The sequence below is a fragment of the Terrapene carolina genome, unplaced genomic scaffold, assembly GCF_002925995.2.
Source record: "Terrapene carolina triunguis isolate 2854851 unplaced genomic scaffold, T_m_triunguis-2.0 Scaffold833, whole genome shotgun sequence".
Classification (NCBI taxonomy): domain Eukaryota; kingdom Metazoa; phylum Chordata; order Testudines; family Emydidae; genus Terrapene; species Terrapene triunguis.
Window position 1 is genome coordinate 1,646,091 of NW_020665184.1, and position 23,575 is coordinate 1,669,665.

General features: G+C 48.7%; 1 protein-coding gene across 1 annotated transcript in view; it reads right to left on the reverse strand.

Annotated features, from left to right (window-relative positions):
* CACNA1A (calcium voltage-gated channel subunit alpha1 A) overlaps positions 1 to 23,575 on the reverse strand; it is a 140,676-nt gene that overhangs the window by 116,354 nt on the left and 747 nt on the right. The gene's annotated exons all lie outside the window — the stretch shown is intronic.

The following is a 23,575-nucleotide window of genomic DNA, read 5'->3' on the forward strand; positions in this document are numbered from 1 at the left end:
AGCCCAGGGGTCCTGCCTCCCAATCCCCCTGCTCTCACCACTGGAACCCACTGCCTTCCTGCAGGTGGAGGGGAATTTCCAGGCTCCGATTAACCAGGCCTCCTTCTTCAGCGGTACACTCTGGGGAGGAAAGTGGCCTCATTATTAGGCCTCATACAGGAATGGAAAATACAAGGTCTGTGATCAGCTGGGGAACAAGTGGAGTGACCCAGGGCTAGTCACAGGCTTCCTGGATGGCGCTGAGTGAATAAGGTGGGTGAAGGAAGGGAAGTGAGTCCAGGTTTGCGCTGAATACGTCCCCCAGAGAAGAAGTCTATTAACGTCACAGCCAGGGGCTGTGCTGGTGTGCTGCCACTACTCCATTGAAAGGTTCTTATCGAGCAAGGGAGGGAGGGGGAGGAGATGGGGAAGGATAGAGCTGGAGGACCGATGGATAGACACATAGATAGACAGACAGACAGATGCGTTAAAGGGGGCTCCCGAAGAGGGAAAGCACGTCCCTGTCACACTCCCTTTCACCGCTGCTGCAGGGGAAGTCTGGGGGTGTCCATGGAGAAGGGGCACAGCTTAGCTGCCTTGGAAGTGGCGGTTCTGATTTGGGGCAGGAAGGGCCACCCCAAACCCTGGCGCTTTGGGATGTGGTGGCGGGTTTGTTTCCTGCTTATCCTCCTGTGGTCGAGGGGCAGCTGAGCTCGCGAGGGCAGCCCGGCTGCGAGGACCGCCGTGGCAGCTGGTCTGAGTAGCACTAAGCCCTCATTCTTTGGCTCTGTGCTCCCCCCCTCACACACACACACTTTTAATTGGCAAGACAATTTCTGTTGCTTTTCTCTGGCACTGCAGTTTCTGAGCTCGTCGAAGCTGATTCCAAACCTCCTCCAGCTAAGAGGCGGGAGAGAAGCAGCCAGGTCCGATCACACAGCGTTCAGCACATGAGCTCTAGGAGCGGAGAACATGGAACGTGCACTCCAGCCAAGGCATTACTGCAATTGTACATTTTCGGGCAGAAGGCTTTTTTAACCAGTGTGCTCAGCAATTCTTTTGGTGCCATTGTGATGACAGATAACTCATCCCAGGCTGCTTATCAAGCAAATGCCCCTACCCCCAGCTCCTCAGCCTGCCTTCCCCAGGGTACCACAGCACCTCCGTCCTCCAATAACGCCACTCACAGGCTAGGCTACCTTGGGCACTCAGACTAACGCTGGCCAGGCTAACTCTGCTGTGAGACATACCCTCACCCTCCCCTCACTTCCCAGCCTCTATCCTGTTTCTCCACCCAGTTTCCCCCATGCCTTCTCTTCCACAGCTCCCACTGCCTCCGTCTCCCTCTACTCCCCTCCCCGCTTCCTCCAGTTATCTAGCACTGGCCTCTACTCAGTCCATCCAATCTCAGTGCAAGAGCCTTCCCCTCTGCAGCTCCTGCTCTCAGCATCACCCCCCACCCATGTCTCACCAGCTCTTCATCAAACTGCAAATCACAGCTGAAAAAAATCTCTTTCCTTTCTTGCCTGTGCCTCTTAATTCCACTCTCTATGTTTATGGCCTTACAGATGCTATAATTAAGTTACCATACAACATCTCTGCACCATGGCTAGGTCACTTTCTTCAGATTAATAAATAAATGATATTAATTTACATTTATATAACATCTTGCTTCTCAGAGCACTTTCCAGATTATGGCCATATCCCCAGATGGGGTAAATCAGCAGAGCTTTTTTCAAGTCAATGGAGCTGTACTGATTTATACCAGTGGGGGATCTGTGCCTACATAGCAGTTCACCCAGCACTGAGATGCAGCCACCTCTGGGGTGGGATGTGGCACCGTCCACAGCTGCATAGAGATCACCTGCCCAGCACTGAGAGGCAGCCACCTCTGAAATGGGACATGGCAGCTTTGTAACAGTCACAAAGCAATCCCAGCACCAGGCCTTAATGAGAGATAAAAACCATCAGCACTTGAGTTTACCTTGGAGGTTTCCCATCCACATACCGTGTAGACCCAACTCTGCTTAGGTTGCAAACCACATGGGATTAGGCAGCAGCCTCCGCCTGTTGGCCTAATTCCCAACTCTGGGCGTTCACAAGGCCAGCAAGACTGCTGTTGTACTGCTTATTACAAGGACTGTTAGTTCCAGCTTCTCCGAGGCTGTCCTGAGGCTCCAAGTGGAGTGGGGTCAGGTAGAGATTTAATCAGAGGGAATGACCGAGGGAAAAATCTGCCCACTGGAGGAGTGAGGAAATGGCCAGGCCTGGCTGGCTCAACCCACGTGGGTGGCTTTTATCGGGACGTATGGACTGCAGAGGATGATGCTGAGCAAAACTTGGCTGCCGCTGGCTCTAGTAGGAGAATCATCAGATTCCCGAAAGCAGCCTAAAACGGGAGGGGGGGGGAGAAAATGAGAGAACAGGGGCAAAGGCTGGAGAAGAGAAAGAGGCAGGAGAGAGAGAAGATAGAAGAAAGAAAAAAGAATGGAGAGAGGGAGCACATAACTGAAAGAGGGAATGGGGGGAGGAGGAGAAAGACTGGAAACAGATGGAAGAGAGGGATAGAAAGCAAGAGGAGGAGACAGCGGAAGGAGGAGAGAGGGAAGTAGTGGAAAGAGGAAGAAGGCTCACCCCATGGCTGCTGGCTGCAGAGGAAAAGCCCCTGCCGGATCACGTGTGATGCCTACAACTGTCTCCCTCTCATTAATTTCACTATCAAACAAGCCGCAGTATCACAGCCTGGATTCCTTCGTGATGAAATATTTAACTAGGAGGAACCCAGCCGAGATCAAAGAGCCTCGTTTACAGCGGGACCCCGGGGAGAGTTACAGAGAGGCCGCTGCTGGGATTAACCAGAGGGCACACACCTCTGCCGTGCAAATTGGAAACCAACCGCGTCATCTGGGCCCCTGCAGGTCAGGGGCCAACGGCAGGAGATTCCTGGCCTTGTTTTCCTACAGGGGGCAACATATGGAGGGGGCGGGGGCAGAGCCACCAAGGTACACGGGCCTGCTGCTGTACAATGGGAAGGGGCCCAGATACCACGGGGATGGGCATCACATAGCTAACTAGACAGGTCAGGCTCATGTTAAGCAACCTCAGGAGTAAGAGCTGGCCCTAGATCCCAGGGAATGTTCCAATGTGTCTGCAACAGAGAGCCGAGGAGACATATGGATCAGGGACAGTGAGAGAAGACTAGCCTGACACTATGTCAGAGTTAGCTTCCCCCCCACTTATCCTGCCACTGGTGCTGGGCACAGGCAGTGACAAGAGCCAATCCCTCCCCACGTGAGTCAGGGGGAGGGGCAGAGACAGCCCCTCCACCCCCCCCCTCCTAGTGCAAGACAAGATCGAGTTGTGCCACACAACCCACAGCTACAGTTAAAGCCAATTTCTGCTCCCTTTTCCCTCTAAGTTAACTCGGGATCACCACACAGCTTTTCCTCCTGAACATCTATGATTCCCTGGGCACATGGGGTTGACACCCTTCTCCTGAACCCCAAAGGATCAGAGACGCCCTCCCGTGTTCTTTGCAACCGAGATTCCAAGCTACCCAAAGAGAGCCACCCCCTCCCCTGCCTCTGCACTGTCTCTCTTCTGGCTGCCAGCCTTTCCCCTTTTGTGAAAAGCACCCCATGCGGAAACACATAAACCTGACGGCCTCTTGAAAAGAGAATAAAGGAGGGAAATGGTGCCCCAGACCACTGGTCCTGAGGGGCTGTTCATTCTTCACCCCTGATCACACACAGAACAAATGGACCTTTGTCGTGCCAGGGTATGCTGGTTTGGGCTTGGGTTTTTGTGTGTGTATCACAGCATCTCCTACTCAGATTAAACTAAAGAGAACCTCTCAAGAGAAAAGTCACGTACTCACAAATAAAACCTCTTTCTCTGTGCGGCTAACACCCTGCTAGGCTGCTAGCGTCAGGAGAATCTGCACAAGCCCATTTCGTTATCACTGCATCTGCGAGTCTCTCTGCTCAGGGCGGCGAGTTTCACTGTGTGTGTCTTCAGTGGGTTTCAGTCTCTGGCTCTCCTGCACTAGTGCTAGGCGGCTGGGGATTGAGTTCAGAAGGAAAGAAATGTTGTGAGCTAAAGTCAGCTGAAGCCAAAGTGAGTCATTCCATTGACTTCAGTGGGCTTTGGATCACGTTTGTCACTGAAATGTTAAGAAAAAATATGAATTGAAACACCTCGAAGAGGCACTCCCTTCTCTCCTACCTTAATGGACTCTATCATTTAGAGCCTAAAATTACTGCACAAGGATAGACTGACAAGTCAGGAACAGAACCCAGGAATCCTGGCTCCCAGTTTCTGCATTAGACCCCCCATTCCTCTCTGAGGTGGGGAGAAACCCGCCATTTCCAATCCCCTCTTGCCCCAATCACTAGGCCAAGCCTTCTCCTAGAACCAGAAATAGAAACCAGGGGTCCTGACACCCCAGCCCCAGCTCTAACCACTAGCCTACACTCTCACCACATCTGCTAGGGCTGCTGGAGGGGGTAGCAAGAGGTTCGAGCCAGAACCATGTTTATTTATTTATTTTGCATTTATTCTGATTCCCTAAAATGTGCCCAGCTGGGAGCTCTGGGGCTACAAACAAACTCTCCTACCAAAACAGCAAGACAAGGTGGTTAAAAGTGGGGGCCACTGTCCAAACTAACCAACTCTACACACAGTAGCCTATTCACTACCCGCCCTGCCACTCAACTCGCGGGGAACAGCGCTACCGGGCAGGGGGAGGAGGGAGTAAATTCAAACTAACTGCAAAAGTGGGGACCCCTCAGTGAGAACACCCCCTCACACACACACACACACAACTGACTCCAGTTCAAAGCACTAACTCCACCGCTTCAGCTGATCCCAGTGAGATCACGGGAAGAGAGAAGAAAGTGTAGGGGACTGGGCTCAGGTGAGGGGGGAGGATCAGCTGCTGTTTGTGGAAACAGGGCTGTTTTGAGGTCAATGGGCTACAGCTCCGCAGAAGGAAGGCACCACAAAAGTGCAAAGGATTCATTATTCATGGCAATTACAGGGAAGTTGATTCACCCATAGATGTGGCATGAGGACACAGGTCGGGTGGGTCATTTGAGCACAGCACCTTGACGTCAGTGAGCGAGAGAGCGACACACACACACACACACACACACACACACACCCCACAAACAAGACAGAGAAAGAGGGAGGCTATCTGCACCCTGGTGCCTAGGGAGAGGGGTTCTTTTGTTCTGCTCCCGTAAGAAGTCACCGCCCCAGCTCTCTTGTCTTGGAGCTCAACACAGAGGGATTGTTTGAGAGCAAGATGAATATGCCAGCCAGGGTAATGATCCTTTTACTAAAAACACAGATCAGGGCTGAAATATTCAACCAACCACTAGCAAATATACCAGCAGGAGCAATTCTACAGCAGCTGGACTGTGACCCTGATTCTCCTCTCATGCCCAGTTTTACCCCATGTTACTCCACTGGCTTCAGTGGGATTCTTCTGATTTATACCAGTGTAAATCAGAGGGCAACTAGGCCTCCCGACTGTGTCATATGTAAAAATGCCAGCCCAGCATTGGTGTTGGCTTCAAGGGGAGTTAGCCTTGCACGGGCCAGGTCCGTTATGTTTATAACTCCTGTCCCCGAGCAGGGTGGCCATAGCTACCTATTTAAAAGCTAAGACAACATCTTCTGTTTCTCTAGCACCTTGGATCCCCGAGTGCTCACACAGGGACCACTCGGCCACCTCAGGGTTGAGACACGGCAGCTGTTTAACAGCCACACAGAACACTGACGTTTGAGACAGGACGTGAGAAACTCTACTGCATTGTGAAGGATTTGGACTGTGAGTGTGAGCAGTTCTCACCAATTCCAATCTTGCATGTTATTTATTGTCTACCTACGGGATGTGTCAAGCCCCAGTCACAGTGTCACACTGTGAGAGACACATCATGAGACAATCCCTGTTCCAAAGAAGTTACAGAGTAACATTTACAAAAGCACCTACGTGACATCGGAATAGGGCTGGCCAGAAACCAGGAATTCCCTTTCACAGAAAATTGCGAGGTTTCAGAAATTGTTTTCCTTCTGTGTCAGGACAAAACTGAGACCTTTCCGAACGTTGCATGAAAAGCCATAGAGAAAGGGGTTCACTTCCTTCAATAGCCCATAGCCCTGTCGTTAGAACACCTCTATGGGATGGAGACATTGGTTCAAGTTCCTAGTCTGTCTGATTTAGAGCAGGGACTAGAACTTAGACCTCCCCCATGATTGCCCTAACCCTAATGCTGTACAGTCTGTCTCTATTAATGAAAACTTACTGGTAATTACTTATACAAAGCAGAACAGCTCCAACAGGAGAGACAGAAAGGGACTGGTTCAGAGCAGTGACTTGGCACTGGATCGCCCAGTGCCCTAACCCCTAGCTACTGGCTATTCTGGGATGGTGGTTTCATTCTGTAGTGTCCAATATGTTCCCACAAAATGTTTTGGTTTTGATGAACTGGCATTTTCCAGCAGAAAAGCTTTTCGTTGAAGAACTCCCAACTACCTCCAGCTAGGAGTCTCAGGCCCAGGTTTTAAAAGGTATTCAGCTTTTGCTCTGCTCAGCATTGCAAAGCCTAAGTGATTTAGATGGCTAAATCCCATTTTCTAAAGGAGCAGGCACTTAGGCACCTACGTCCCATTGACTTTCAAAGAGTCTTAGGCTGTTAAGTGCCTAAACCATTTCTGAAAGTGGCCCTTAGGCTCCTAAATCCTTCAAGTGCTTTTGAAACTTTTGCCCTCAGTCTACAGATTATGACATTTTATTTTAACTAGCAATCAGACCCCGTGTGGGCTAATCCCAAATCAACTTCACTTTGGAAATCAAAGTACTTTAAAAAAAGTGTAAAAAATGCCTCAGACTAATTTGCGCAAATGTGTAAAATGTAATAACAGTGAATCCTTTAAGAAAATCAGAAATCCAAGGCAAGGCCCTGGCTCGGCGCACCAAACTTTATGGTTGTATTTCAGACCAAAAGTGGAGCTGACCCAGATTTGAATCCAGAAGAACAGATGGTGCCACTAGTTGTTAACCAGACACATGGGTCATCAGCAATGTTTGAACTTACAACAATCAGACTTGTAGCAAAGGCGTCTGCCACTTGAGCAAGGGAGTAGTACCATTAGCTAGTGACAGCAGTAGGCTGTTATCCTCTAAAGAGGACATGACACAAACTTGGCTAGTTAATTTGCACTAGGATTAAGTGGAATGCTTCTTGCTTCATTTTTAATCCATTTTATTGTCCATACAAAAATGGCTGAACGATGTCTGCAGCCTTTTCTTCCCATGTCCTCATGTGACCAGAAATCTATACATATCCTTAGCTGTGTACAACCCTCCTTGCTACCGTCACCCTTAAACCCCAGAGGGTACTACGGAAACCTACACCCACTCACTACAGGTATAGAGACACTCCACTACGCAAACAATACCAAGGCACCTACAAATGCATCAGCCCCTACAACCGCTATTGTGGTACTGAAATCCATATGCATGTTCCTCTTCCTTTCACCCTCTCCCAAGTTGTGCTACTGAATTTCACACACACACACACACACTTCCCCCTACAGACTATGGACATTTATTAGAGAAATCTATAGACACGCAAATCCTCAAGCCACAGTGTGTAACGATAAGCTGTGCACCGGTACTCAGCTTACACCATGTTTAACAGAAATGTACTCCACCCAAAACCAAACACACATCTCACAATTGCCACAGTGTACTCAACATCTGCCATACAGTCACACAACAGGCACGGTAACACACCTAGGAAGCTGCACACACATTCTGCCCTTCACAATTACACACCCAACAAGTAGGCTAATGTGTTCACCTCCGACATATGCACAGGGAGCTCTCAATTGCCTCCCTGGGACTCACCTCTTTTAAACAGAGCTAAAGGAAATGTGAAATAAAGATTTTTATAACCACCGCATTGTCAAGAACAACTGATGAACAACACTCCAGGCTAGTGGGCAGCTGGGGTAAATGTGGGCCTGAGCAGTGTGTGCACAGAGCACATGCGCCCCATGAGGTTACACCTTGACACAGAGGGTGTGTCTACACTGCAACTAGACACCTGCAGCTGGCCTGTGCCAACTGACTTGGGCTTGCGGGGATCAGGCTTAGGTGCTGTTTAATTGCAGTGTAGACGTTTGGGCTCAGGCTGCAGCCTGAGCTCTGGGACCCTCCGACCTTGCAGTGTTGACCCACCCCAAGCCTACGTCACAATTAAACAGCCCCTTAGGCCAAGGCTCATGAGCCCGAGTCAACTGGCATGGACCCGCTGCATTTTTTAATTGCAGTGTAGACATACCCAGAGTCAACACCAACCAAGAAATACAACGCACAGACATATGCATACCAAGAAATACACCCAAACACACACTCACATACGGACGTATACACACGCACATACTAGAAACTACACCTAAACACACACACACGCACACATACACACCAGGAAATGTGTACACATTTACACATACAGGGAAGTGCCTATAGACACAGATTCTTGCACCCACCAACACCCCATACATCACAACATACATACACAAACCCCATGCAACCTAGTGCCAAGTTTTCTAAAGAGATCAGTACCCGGCAGCTCCCATTGAGAATAGAGAATGAACACACACACACACACACACACACAAAATAACAACAAGAGCTGCTTAGGTGCTGGACTTGTGTGAAAATCTGGCCCCAGTTGTGGTTACTGAGCCCCTAGACACTAACCACAAACACGTAGACACTGAAACAAACAGCCTTCAGAATTCAATAGATGCCACGTAGAATGAGGCAAGCTGGGACAGCAGATCTGATTTTCAGATGTCTCTGACTGACCTGTTCCCAGACAGTCACCACTGCACCACCCCGATGGCTCTTTTCACAAGGCAGTATCTTTGATGGTCAGATGTTCCTGTGGTATTGTTGTACCGTATGTTTTGCTACACTCCCAATCTGTGTCCTTTGTGCTAACAAAAAACGAAAAATGTACCTGGAAAAAAACCCTCATATACATACAGAGGAAAACTCACACAGCCCCAGCCCCGGAAACACCCCATACACCTAGATATGGAAAAATCCCATATACACATGCCCAGTACAGCTACAGACAGAACCCCCTCAGCCCCATATTCCTAGACCCAGAAGCACACATTCCTTGACACTGAGATACCTCCTAAACATAGACATGGAAACACCCATAGATACACACACCCCAATGCACGTAGAGATACACACATGCCTTAGGCACCTAGACATGGAAACACAAAATCCTAAAGACACGCACACCCCATGCACCTACACACAGAGACGCCTCAAACACCTAGACACACACACGAACTTCATATACATACACAGGATAACACACATCCACAGCATACACCTGCACACAGAAACACAGACTGCATAGACCCCTTCTGGTGTAACCCTGTCCCAAAGGCAGACAAAGCCCTTTCCACAGACAAAGGGGCGGGGGGGGCTCTTTTCCCCAATGCGGCACACTGGGCAGCAGTTCAGCTTCCCAGGTCAACGTGTGCAAGCATCCCAGGATAGCCAACCAAGAGATGCCAGGCACTAATTAACCAGAGTGTGTAATCAGCTCATTAGGAAAGTGCTTTGAGATCCCTGGGAGAGAGGCAGAAGAGAAAGGCGAAGTGTTGCTATTGGGGGGGGGGAATCTGAGTGGGCTTTGTGTATGAGACAGAGATTATTAATTATTATTATGAATTAGTAAAGTGCAGCAGTGAACAACACCCCGACCCAGACAGCCATTCTCCTCCTCTCAGAACTGTCTCATTCTGTTACTATTACCTCACTTCTCTCTTCTCTGACATCCCCACTTGCTTTTTCCTTACTCTACAATATCCACAGACCGTAAAAGATTCCCAGCCTGAGGGCCTGGCTGGCTCAAGAGAATGGGAGATGGAGCTTTCCGCCACGAGGGCACCAGTGTGAATCCAGCCCTGGTCAGCATTGCCTGAAGCATCCCGCTCATCTGACATGGGCTGGGTGGCCGGTGTGAAATGAGCAGGGTGGGTCTCGGTACGGTTCCTAGTGGGACAGGGATGCTCCATGTCACAAAAGTAACCACATTAACTCTCCTGTTTGGTGTCCCAGTAGAGGCCAGGTGTGACTGAGCTCCCCTCTCACCCTAGCGAGCAGCTGAAGCACATGGGCAGGGGGAAGAGAGAGAGAGAGTGTGTGTGTGTGTGTGTGTGTAGCTTGCACTGCCACTGCCCACACCACCCTGTCTGTGGATAATTCAGCACCAGGGCTGTCAATCCAGCCGTTTAAATCACTTCCCTCACCACCCTCTGTCTGATCCCGCAGATTCTGTGCTGACGTCAGGATCAGGACTAAAGGTCAGTGACCCGGAGGGATATGGCACACGGAACCCAAGATCTCCCCTTGAAGGCAGCTGGCAGGCAAGACCTTTATGCCAAAATTAGCATCGCATGCAACTGATACCCTGAACTTTAGAAACAAAATATCCTTGAGAAAAAAGCAACAAAACTTGTCTCAAGCGACCACTCAGCGGGTGACAGAAATCACAGGAGATGTGGTCCTGTCAACGCTACCGAAAGCAGAGCCACACTGCTGTGAGGGGAGTATATTTGGGGCAGGTTTGGGAGTCAGGACAGTGGTTTGTGGCCAAGCTGCAGGCTATGTACTTATCTGGCCCTGCTCACCATTTTATCTGACCAACTTTCAGGCTTTAATGAACTTATCCTCACAATCCCCACCCCCTGTGAAGTAGAGGAACATTTTAACCCCATTTTCCATATGGCAAAACTGAGGCAGGAAGAACTGACTCGCCCGAGGTCACATAGGAAGTCTGTGGCAAAATCAAGAATGAAACCCAGATCTCCTAAATCACAGTCCAGAGTCTTATGATTATTTATACTGCATTAGCAACTACAGAACCCCACTCAAGTATCAAGGCTCTGCTGTGCTAGACGTTGGATATGCATAGTGGAAAGAGGGTCCCTGCCACTAAGAACTTGCAACCTCCGTACAAGAGAAGAGACAGCAACTGGATGCAGCAAACCGACGGCGGGAGGATTATTATGTTCTGAGTTTGTTCAACACTGAGCCCACAAGGACCGAGGCGCCTTGTGCTACCGTAATACACCTAATAAATAACGTACAGCCCCCCCCCAGCCCCCGGGCGTCCTGGGCCATGTCTGAGGCTCCTTGGTGCTACCGTAATAAAATAACAATAATGGCAATATAATGAGACAATTATTATTAGCACAATAAGCAGCAGTGGCGGCACACCAGCCCCATAACCATTGCTTGGCCCTGACCTTGCCTCATCAGCCTTCAGTCCTTATTACAGACTCTATTACATTATGTGACAAGTGAATTAAGGGAGGAGACACATAAAGACAGAACCTAGGGACTAATCCTGACCTCACTCACACATTGAGGTTGCTCAACTTGCCTTTTGGCCATTATGTAGCATTTTTATGCTTTGCCAACATTAACCAATCAATCCAGTCTATGCTCCTGGGAGGCTGATCTGTATAATTATTTCCCCATTTCACAAATGGGGAAACTGAGGTTCAGAGCGATCAAGGGCCAGAATTTCAAACATTTGCCTCTTCCATTGCAGCACCAAAATAAGGGGCTACATTTTCGAAACAGCCGAGTGTTCAGGCGCCGAAGTCTTCTGAAAATTGGCTGGAAGTGGGAGCTCAGCTCTCTTTCAAATCTAGCACCCGGAAGTCCTGACTTCTAATCAGATGCTCAGACCACTCGACCACAGCCGTCTATAGCAGGGTTCTCAAACTTCACTGCACCACGACCCACGTCTGGCAACAAAAATGACTACATGACCCCAGGGACCAAACCCTGAGCCCACCTGCGCCCCGCCGCCCCAGGCAGGGGAGACAAAGCCCAAGCCGTACTGCCCAGGTGGGGTGGCTGAAGCCCTGAGGCTTTGGCTTTGGCCCTGGGCAGGGGGGCTCAGGCTTTGACGCCATGTGGTGGGGTTCGGGCTTCCGCCCTGGGTCCCATCAAGTCTAACGCCAGCCCTGGCAACCTCATTACATTGGGATCATGACCCACTTTGGGGTCCCGACCCCAGTTTGAGAACGATGGTCTATGGGGGGAGGCGCTAAACAGGAATCATTTTTCTCAAGCTTCCAAGTTGTTGGAGGATCTGAGAAAAAGGAGCCCAGGCCTGAACCTAACCCCTACTACCATCCTATCCGAGCACCTCCCAATCTCTAATGCCTTTATCCTCACAGTGCCCCCTGAGGTAAGGTAGCACTCTTACCCCCCCACCCCATGAAGAAATCAGGTGCAGAGAGGTGAAGGCCCAGATCCTCAAAAGTATTTCGGCTCCACTGAAATAAATGGGAGTTGGCTGCTTAAATAGCTGTGAGGATATGGACCTAAGGGACTTGCCCACAATCACACACGATGCCCAAGATAGCAAGAGACTTGAACCCCACTCTCACAAACCCTACAGTGGGGCTCCTAGCCACGGCACCAGCCTTCCTCTTGCTACGACGCCGCTGGGTCACCGCAGAACCAGCCCATCAGGTTCTGCTAGATCCAAACCAGAATCACCCCAATTCTATTCCTATGTGAATATTCAGGGGAATATCCACACACCCTGGAATCAGCCCATCTTCCAGAGGGTCCAAACGACTATCCACCAGTGAGCCAGCTGTAGGGACCGTACTGCCCTTTTGCGAGCCCGCCCTCCAGCCAGCTTCCCATCAGGGTGCACTCAGGCAAACTCCCAGTTCCTCTGGAAGGAAAGTGCCTTCTTCCACACAAGGGCTCGCTGTGCCAGCACGCTAGCCATGACTGACACTTACTCACTCGCACTGCAGGGACTGGAACAGCTGCGGCAAGGCCATGCACGATGACTGGAGACGCGTGTGAAATGCAGCGACACGGAGTGAGTTTGTTACCTTCGAACCAACAACAACAAAAGAGAGAGAGAGAGAGAGAAAGCCACCGAAGTAAAAGTTTGTCGGGAAAAGGGACGCAGCCCCTGTTAGATTCATTGCAACCCAGGCCCTAGAACAGCAAAGCTAACAGGGGCACTGAGAGCTGGTTTGTAGGCTCCAATTTGTACAGGAATCCTGATCCCATGTATGGACATTCGGGGGGTGGGGGGTGACAGGAGGGGAGTGGGGGGACTAGTGACAAAAATGTTGCATCCCTCTCCCCAGCCCACACCCTGCTGCTCACTGTGTGGCTAGAGCAGGTGGCTGCATCTCCTGCTCATCCTGGAAAAGGGGTAGCTAGAGATGGTGAGTTCTCTCCTCTCTACAGGTAACTTCTAAACACTGGAGCTCCATCTGCCCCCCACTGCCCCCGTATCTTCTACCTTGGAGGAAGGGACAGCAGCCCAGGTTGTTCCTGATGGAACCCGAGGCCCCATGAACCTCACCTTCTCCGAGGAAAAGCTCTACCCCCAGCACTTGGATCAGCCTTGTTGTAAGACTCAGGGGCCATCTGAGCAAACCTGGGCCCAGTGTACGATTCTGCATCACTAATAACAATCCTTTGCCCTCCCTTGCACCTGCACTCTGAGGATCTCAAAGCCCTTTGCAAATAGAAAAAAGTTAAGCCACCTTGAAAGGTAGAGAAACTGGGGGATAAAGCTTATTTAGGGCCATGCAATGAGACAGTCCTAGAGGTGGGAACAGAACCCAAGAGTCCTGGCTTAGCATGCCTGGCTTTAACCACTGACAACACCAGCTCACAGGCCTGTTAAAGGTGCCCGGCTCTCCGACCCCTGCCTTAGTCACTATAAACAATCCCCCACAGGACCCTGAAGTTGTGGTTCACCGTTCCCTAATTTAACTGCTAGACCAGACTCCTCTTCACAGCTAGGCCCAGAACTCATGAGTCTTGTCACCTAGTCCTCTGCTCTAACTGCTAAGTCACACTTCCTCCCAGAGGGAGGAATACAATGCAGGACACCTAGTGCTGAGCTCCTCACAATAACGCCTAAATAACACTCACTTGGAGCAGAAAAGAGAACCTGGGAGTCCTGACTCCTAGATTGCGCCCCTTCCTCACAGGGGTTAGCATCAGGACCCCCCCGCCCACTGCTTCAACCACTGAACAATGCTGGAAATTGGCAGTTTCACGGTGTTTTGACTGAATGTTCAACAGAGATTTCAGGCTCCTTTTAAGCCAACGACTCAGAGCAAAGCTGCAGCAGGGGCGAGAGGATGCGATCCTCACTTAGGTTGGAACGGATGACATGCCCTTGCTGAGTCTCACCCAGCGCTGCTTTTGCAATAGCAAAGCTGAACCCCTCGTTCAGAGCTGTAACAATAGCCTGCAGGTGCTACGTATCCCATGACCTTACAAACATCGCTCCTGCTAAATCTAAACCCGCTGGCAGCTGCCACCGGCTGTCTTTCCACCCGCAGATGGGACAGTCCCCAGCGGCTCTCCCTGATCAGGAATCTGGGGGGGAAGGGGAGCTTTAATTTTTGCAATCAGGGAAAACTCTAGAGGCAGGTAATTCTAGGCGCTGTTTGCCTCAGCAGAAAGCAGCCTCTGAGAGGACTGTATGCAGCTAGCAAGATCCAGACACTTTTGCAATCTCTTTGAGGCCCCACCTCCTGATGCTGCTGGGAAGGACAAAGCTGCATCCTCTCACAGGAAGTCAGGGGCAGGGGTGTGAATTCAACCCATTGGCAGGATGCTGCTGCCTCACCGGGAAAGGAGTAACAGAGGGTCCTGTGGCACCTTTAAGACTAACAGAAGTATTGGGAGCATAAGCTTTCGTGGGTAAGAACCTCACTTCTTCAGATGCAAGACTAACACGGCTACCCCTCTGATACGGGAAAGGAGTGTGGCCCTCCCAAATGTGCCAACATCCCAAGAGCTGCTGGAAAATCATTGGCTTGGGGCCCACTTGCTCCCTTTTAGTACGGCTCCTCTGAGAGTTACGGAGCCTGGCTCAAACCTCTTCCCTATTAGGGTATGCCCGACGGTGTGGGAGTCTGCGTAAAGTGACAGGGACACACTGAGCGTGAACAGAGAGACACCACCACAGACAGCATCTTTAATAATGATTTCTAGCTCTTACTATTCATGCATCTCAAATGAGGTTACTATCAGTATCCCCATTTTACTGATGGGGAAACGGAGGCACGGGAAGGGACTTCTCTGAAGTCAGCCAGTAGCCAAGTCAAGACTAGAACCTAGGTCTCCTGAGTCCTAAAACCACTGCTTTACCTAGTGGGGCATACGACTTGCCGAGTCAGCCACCTAGCTCTGTGTAGATGAGAGCCACCATATTACCCAACAGCCCAGGGACTGAGCCAAGGCTCTTCAACGCTAAAAGCATGGGTTTCAATCGCTTGCGCTAAAGCTCCCTAGCTGGGGCTGTAAGACACCCATATTTCCTGTGGATTGGGCACACAGTGTCAGGTGGGTTACACCCACGTCTCTCCAAATGTGCAGAGAGGTTTCCAAGGGCTCAGAAGAGGAATGACAGTTGAACACACCACCTCCCTGCAGGCCCACTTTCCAACAAAACTGGCCAGAGGATCTCCCCTCCTTTCACACAGAGCACATCACAGCTTGATGTCTTTCTGCTACGGTATGTCACACGCTGGCCTCCACTTCAGCAGTCATTTCCCCTCTCGGGATACGTCACCCCAGGTAACACTGAGCGAGGATAGTCTGACCTTAGTGAGAGTCATTCATGCTGGCTCTGGGGCAAGTCCATGCCCTGGTGTAATCCTGTTGAACTGCCCAACTTGAATTAAAAAGCACAAGAACAACGTACAGTGTTCCTAAGACCCAGTGTTCAAAAGTCAAGAGTTAGGCATAAAAAATCATGAGATCTTTTCAAAACAATACTCCTTGGGTACTTTTCCCTTGCTTTCTGGTGCTTGGCCTGTAGGAGTCACCTTTCCAAGCTTTTCTCCATGAGCAGGAGAACTAGAACGGACTTTGTTTAAAAATTAAAAGCTGAGATTCTGATGTAATCTTGGGATTTCAGGAGCTAGAGCTCAAACCAAAACACCAGATATCACAAGAGAGCTGGCAACAGTGGATTTCCAGCTAGCCACCAACAGCCCAGTTCCATTGGCCAGACGCACTAGCGCTGCTATAAACCCCCAGAGACTCCTGTTATGCCAGGGGAGCTAATGCTGTGAAAGCAGCAGGCGTGAGATCAAAATTAGATTTTCTATCTTTATTTATTTTGGACATTTATTTATCTACCTGGGGCTCGATTCTGATCTCAGTCACACCGGTGATAAATCTGATGTCTACCCCATAGACTTCAAAGGAATGCCTCCAGCTACATGCTAGCATAAAGGAGATCCGAATCAGGAACACCTGTGCAGTACATGCTAGTTAAATGCATACCCCAAAAGGACAAAATATCACCCTCTGCCATGGACACTGCTCAGATTTGGGCGTGAACACAGATTCTGTCAAAACAAGTTCCCAGGAAAGCTAAACGCAAGAGAAACATTTGCATTCATTTTTTTTTTTGTAATTCCAACAGAAATGGTTATTAAAAATAAACATTCCCATTTAGCAGCACATACTTTAGGGCGCAGTGTGACCCAGTAAAATTGACTATAAACCAAATCAAAACTGAGCTCACTCTTTTCCAAAGTCGGTGAAATATACGAAAACTTGCATCTGGTATAAAAATAGCGACAAGGACATTGGGGGCCTGATCTTCAGCTGTTGCAAACCAGGCTAGCTCCAACAGTTCCACTTATTTGCAAGAGCTGAAGATCCGGACCTGATTCTCATCAATCTTTCCATTTCAATCATCTCAAATGTTAGTACACAATGAAGGACAATTTTTGTTGTTTTAATTATGTGTGTCCTGATTCCTAGTTGCCCTGCACCTTCAGTAATCAAGTACATCAGCGTGAAGGGAGTGCAAAATGGGTGTAAAAAGCTACCTCATTGGTATGGTAGCATTTTGCACTGGTACTGCACCAGGACAAGGGTGAATCAGGCTACGTGCACGTTTACACGTGGGCAAAGAGGATATAAAACACCATTTTGATGTGATAGCATTTTGCACCCACTTTGCATGCGTGTAAAAGATTCAAGTTGTGGTACAGGGGAGAATCAGGCCCGTGATTTTTTCTATGCTGACTGTGCAATCAGAAGAACCAAAGACAGTGGAAATTTTACAGCTGCAATAGGGGGGATGAATTTTGTAATGTGTAAGAGCTGCCTCACAGACACCAGTATTCAAGGGCTAAGAATTGGGTTGCCCTTTTGCAGAGCAGCTGGCTGGTTTTGCTGAACTGCAGACCTCACTCATACAAGTCGTCTGATTTCAAAGTGCAAGGGGAATATGAGCAAGCCCCTTGGTTTGAATGCTGCAGGAGTGGAGGCCTGGGTTCTCACTGGAAGATGGATCTCTTCCTCCCCCACACCCCTCCCGTAGGTCCAGCAAAACCAAGGTTTGTCAACCTGCAGGGCATGGCCTTTTTACCCAGGCTAGTTCCTGTGGGAGACCAGCGGTAGGGCTTGTGAGTGTTGCTAGAGTTTAGCGTAGTTAATCGTGGTCACTACGTTGGTGTGGTAATCCTCCCTGATTTCAACGGAATGACCCGAGAGACAGATCCATCTCACTAGCCGGAGGGATCTTTTAGAACCAGAAGCAGAGAGCTAGATACAGATGCACACTGTATGGGTGGCATATGCTCCTGGGCTGAGATCTTCCAGGATGCATTTTAGCCAGGAACAAATTTGTTTATGGCTGAGTTCTAAGTCCTTGGTAAACGAGGTCCTAACAGGAAATCCAGACTAAAACTTCCTAAGAAGCGCTCCCAGGCGGAGACACTACCAGGCGACACATACACGACCCCGATCTCTCCTCGAGACTCAACTCAGTTGCTATGAAGCCAGCCAATGGACAGAGGTTAGATGGAGGGGGAGATGGGCATAGCTTATTTCTATTAAAAAAATTAACCATTCAAATGTGTCTAACATTTACAGATGTGAATTTGATTCCATTCCTCTCCCTGACCTTTTCTCTGTCCCTAGTCTTCTTTAGCCTGTTGGTTCCTCTGGGCAGTGACTGTGTGCTCCTATGGTTTTGTACAGCACCTAGCGTAACAGGGCCCCAATTCTGACTGGGGCCTTTAGGGGCTACTGTGATGTACATATTAAATGCTAACAGCACACACACACACACTGCAATGGATCCTGGCCGGCAATCTTTCACTGTCTAGGCAGTTCCAAAACTGAAGGCCTAAATTTAAAGCGTGTAGAAGTCAAGGGAGACTTTCCACTGACCGGCGTGGGCTCTGAATTCAGACCTCATTCCAAACTCATTAGAAAAACTTGCCCAATAATTATCAGCCTGAAAACTCAGCCAACTAGCCAGGGTGAAAACAACTGTGTCGCCAAACCCCCTCCCCCTCAGAGCAACCCCCATTGCAATTCAAGGGAATCAATCCGCTGCAGGATGCTTCCTGTAGTTCATTTAATTGTACCATCTCGACAATCAACTTTCTCCTTATTGATCTTACTTGTCCTACAGCAGAGCCTAAAGGCCTCCCCCAAGACGTGAGCTCCCCCCAAGCTGGGCACTGTCTGCTGAAGGAGTTCAACCCACTCCCTTCTCCAAAAAAGTTACGCAACCCACTGGCAAGGGTGTGCTACAGCCCTCCATTGGTGCCTAATCCCCAGAGGAGACAAGTGTGTCATAGCCCCAGTCAGGGAGCTGTAGCAGCTTATACTTTTAGCTCTGGAGGTCCCTGGCTCAGTCCCCAGTGTGTCAGCTAAGATGGCATCCAACACACTTGCGATCTAAGGCCCTGATCCAGCAAACATTAACACACATGTTTAACTTTACTACCAGGAGTAGTCCCAGTAGTAAAGTTAGGCATGCATGTGCCTGCAGCATCAGGGTCTAGACAGGCAAAGGGTGGGGGAAGGAACGCATCACCCCTATTTTACAGCTGGTGAAACTGAGGCACAGAAAGATGAAGTAAACTGTCCAAGGTCAACTTCTGAGCCTTAGCCCAGCACCTTAACCCTAAGGCCACCCTCCTCCGATTGAGTGTTAAAACATATTTTAAAATGTAAGTTAACTGCTAGGGCAGGACAAGTGACAGGAATCACGATCTGTTGACTATGTCAGTCCACATCAGCATGGGTAGAATAGTTTTGCCACTGAAGGGTATTTGATCAGCTACTGATCACCAAACGCAAAGATCTGTGAACCAATCCTAGTGAAATCCATCAAACCATAGGTGAATACTGTTCATCCAGTCCTGCTGACCACTGCTCCATCAGGCGTTTGTTACCATCTTTTCCGCCCTGCCTTCACTCCGCTTTTTCTTTCCTATCATAGATCACACTGTGTCTTTTCCTGAGTTGTCTTCAATGTCTCTGTCCTCTTTTCCTTCCCCCTACTGTTTCTCTCTATTTTTCTTTCCCTACATTTTGTTCTTCTCCTTTTATATTTTCTCTCTCTCCCACTTCTCTCCTCCCGAGGTCACATACACTCTCATTCACACATGGTTTATTATTATGATTATTTGGACTGCAATAGCACCTAGTAGCTCCAGTCATGGCCCATAACCCCACAGTGCTGGGCACTGACCTTATTTATTAGGTGTATTATTGTAGCAACTAGGAACCCCAGTCCCAGACCAGGACCCCACCGTACTTGGGGCTGTCCATTATTTATTAGGTGTACTACAGTAGTGCTTAGGAACCCATCACGGACCAGGACCCAACTGTGCTGGGTGCTGTACAGCCACACAACGAAAGATGGTACTTCCAATCTACGTACGCTGTACTTCTCTTTTCTCACAGTTCCTAACTGTCAGGGTGGTTAAACACTGGAATAAATTGCCTAGGGAGGTTGTGGAATCTCCATCTCTGGAGATATTTAAGAGTAGGTTAGAGAAATGTCTATCAGGGATGGTCTAGACAGTATTTGGTCCTGCCATGCGGGCAGGGGACTGGACTCGATGACCTCTCGAGGTCCCTTCCAGTCCTAGAATCTATGAATCTATGAATCTATTCCATTAATCTCTCCTACTTTCTCACCCACCCAATCTCACAGTCCCCCATTCACCCACAAAGAAGGGTTGGAAATTTGACCAGATACCCGATAGCAGAGGAGTAAATCTACTAGTCACAGACCAATCTAAAAGTGGCAGTATCCAGGTGAGAAGCCAACCCTCCCTACTGAACTGCTATGAAAGGGAAAGGTTTTCTGGGATTCCTACCAGGGTACATTCCTTGGATCCTACTCAGGGGCTCCATGTTTGGTATCAACCTCTGGCTAGCAGGCGTCTGTCATCTCCTCACAACCCATCTGCTACTAGATGCTCCTGGCTGCTGCATGAGGGGTGGGAATAGTAGGCAGTCTCCTCTCTTCTACCCTTCCACAAACTCTGGACCTGATTTTTCTCTCACCCTGGTTTAAATCAGGAATGATTATCAGCTAAAATCAATGGAATTACACTGGTGTAAGTGAGAGGAGAACCAGGCCCTCTACCTTTTTTTGTTCTCCTCCCAAGGCATCAGTGCCTTCCCAAGCAGCAGCAGCAGACTGAAAATGACCAGATTCCCTTGAGTTTCATTTCTACCCATAGGATTTACAATACCAGGCACTGGTGCAGTCTCTGCAGACTAAGGAAAACAGCAGTCAGTCAGTTTACACTTAGTACAAAACTGCAAGGCTTTCTTCCCGACCCTAAGGACAGGGCATTGTTTCTTAAACGAAAACTTAGATTTCAAGAAGCTGAGGGCACTATTCCTATTCACACAGTGAAGGCACATTTTTAAAACCCTGAATTTAGTAATATATGCACTAAATGAATATTTTCAATAGCCACTTAATTCATACCAGAGTTGTTGCTTATAACAACAGGGTGCAGACATCCATACAAAGACCTTATTCTGCTGATTAAACATGTACTGGTCAGTGGCTCTGGACGTCTGTACTGCACGCACACAGTGCATAATTTGTCCACTACACACCTCTTATGCCTCTGTCTTTAATGTCAGCTCCAAATACACTCAAATCCTGTTACATAGAACATTCACAAAAAAGTGTTAATAGTAGCTTAAAAATCTAACATAATTCCACCATGCCACATACATTCTCACTTAGGCCCTCAACCACTGGTCCTGATCTCACCCACTGCATGGTGAAACTGGAGTTACCTCCACTTTTTTCAATGCAATGCAGATTCACACCAGCATAACTGAGTTCTGAATCTCTCCCTCTGTCCTTGTTTTACCCAGCTATGATGAGGTATCGTTGCTCTTTGGAAGCAGGCTTAGCTTTGTCTAGTCATCTGTTCTAGGGGAACATCTGAACTGCAAAATCTAGGCACAAAAGAGGGTAAGTTGAGAAAGACAGAGTTAGCCTCTAAATTTCTCACCTATTGTCAATTTCAGGCAGCTCCAAGACATTCTGTTAGCAGCCTTGCGCATTTCATTCCCCTGGGGTTTTCGGACTTTGCAATGCTGTGCACAGATTCCCCTTCTAGGGGAATGAGGAGTGGAGGGATCATACCGGTTGATAGTACATAATCTAATAATACAGAAGATGGGCTGAAATACCAAGCAGGCAATTGGCGCGTGGACACCAGGTTGCTGAATATTAGGCCAGTAAGAGTAAGCATTAGAAAACAGACTGTAGGGAACAATCCTACACTGATCACCAGTAATACAGTCTATATGGAACCGAACAACCTTTACTATCTCTAACTTCTATGGTTCCAGACACAACACAGCAAAAAACTGTCTTTTGATTGGTCCCCCAAATTCTCCCTGAGGTAAAGGAAGATTTATGCACCAGAAAATTATAGGTTAGAATAATTTGCATCTCTCACAAAGCCAGTGCCCCAAAAACAGTATGGAAAAAAGGATCTTAGCAGAGATCTATCTGCCCATCCATCCTACCGTTTCCTACAGCATCCATCAGCATAGTATCTAAGCACTGCAGTGCACATGCTCAGTTAGCCAGCTATCAGGGGGTGAATATCTACTGTAAACTGTTTCTAATTTAAAATGAGTATTTGCAAGGCTCAGGTATACGTCAGGAATCAAGGGGCAGATTCTGATCTGTTAGATGCGCAGGCATAATGCCACTGGCTTGAAAGGAACTGCTCCGGATTTACACCGGTGTAACAATTAGAACCTGGCCCCAAAACTGGGTGCCATATTTCAGGGTTTTTTTTAAACCATGCTGAGGGGAAACACATGGTAGAAACTGCTCCTAGAAAGAGACTTTCTACCAAAAAACCTTCAGACGGCCCCATTTAGATAATTTTTCATGGCACAATTTTAACATAAATGTATCAGATACCAACAACATGCGCATCAGATAAAAGGGAATACATCAGTCTGGGTTTAACATCCAAATAACTCACAATGCTATATAGAAGTACCTTCTCCCATCCAAGCACCAAAGCATCTTGCTCACTGCCAAAACTACACCAAGCTTTCAACAGATGCAAGACCTTTATCAACCATATTCTGAATAGAAAATGTTTCTTTTAAAACTATACATTCTGAGATACACAGGGTGGCTTTCCTCAGCCATACTTTGATAGGGGGCGGGGGTTTATGTGGTTTGCTGGCTTTCCCTCTAGACAACGGCAAATAAGTAACAAATCACAATAGAGAATAAGGTATTTACATACCAAAGTTGAAGCATCAGATGCAGAGACAGCAATTTCTCAGTTTCTCCACCCAGCTTGGGAAACCACTTTCAATGGAAAGACTCCGCAGAGATGCCCAGAAGTGGCTCCTAATTCTATTCTCTCACCCCCCAACCCCGCCTCACTTGTGAAATTAATTGTAAATCCAGGGGCAAATGAAAGGTGGCTGGGGCAATTCCTGTGCTATTCTGCCAATGCAATGTGTGGTCCCAGGGCCTGATTCTGCACCCAAATACATGGGCATATCTTCTGCCGGCTTCCATGGGAGCTCCGCCCATGGAGCAGAGGGAAGTGGCCCCGATGTCCCTTGTCCCGTAATTCTGCACATACGGGTGCACAAATAAAACACAGTATATCTCTCTCTGGGCAGCCAGGCATAATAAATATGGGGCAATATTCTCTGAGGGCCGAATTCTGCTCTCAGTTCCGCCTGTGTAAAGCCTGAGTAACCTCACTGATTTTGATGGTGTGACTCCGGACTGACACTGGTGTAAGTGAGAGCAGAGTTCGGCCCTGTGTATTGATAAGTCTAATTTCTATGTCATGCAAATATGCACCATCCACCCATTGCTGTGTCTGCGGAAAGGCTTTGGACAGTGGCAGTGAGCACCCAAGCTTCCTACCCTCCTATTACCCAAGAGCCTGTCTCAGATCCCCACTGCTAATGAGACCTCCACATGCACCCTTCTCCATGCCCCTCCCTTTGGGCCATACTTCGGCAGTGAGGACTCTGTGCTGTGTGCTCCTCTTCTTCTAGCAGGGAAGCAGCGTTAGAGACCACAGATTACTGATCTCCTTTCTCTGGACCAACAAGGGGTTCGCTGGGGAACCCCCGTTTCTGTTTCTCCTGAAATAGCTCGCAGACACCCACAAAGATGGCAAAGACCCC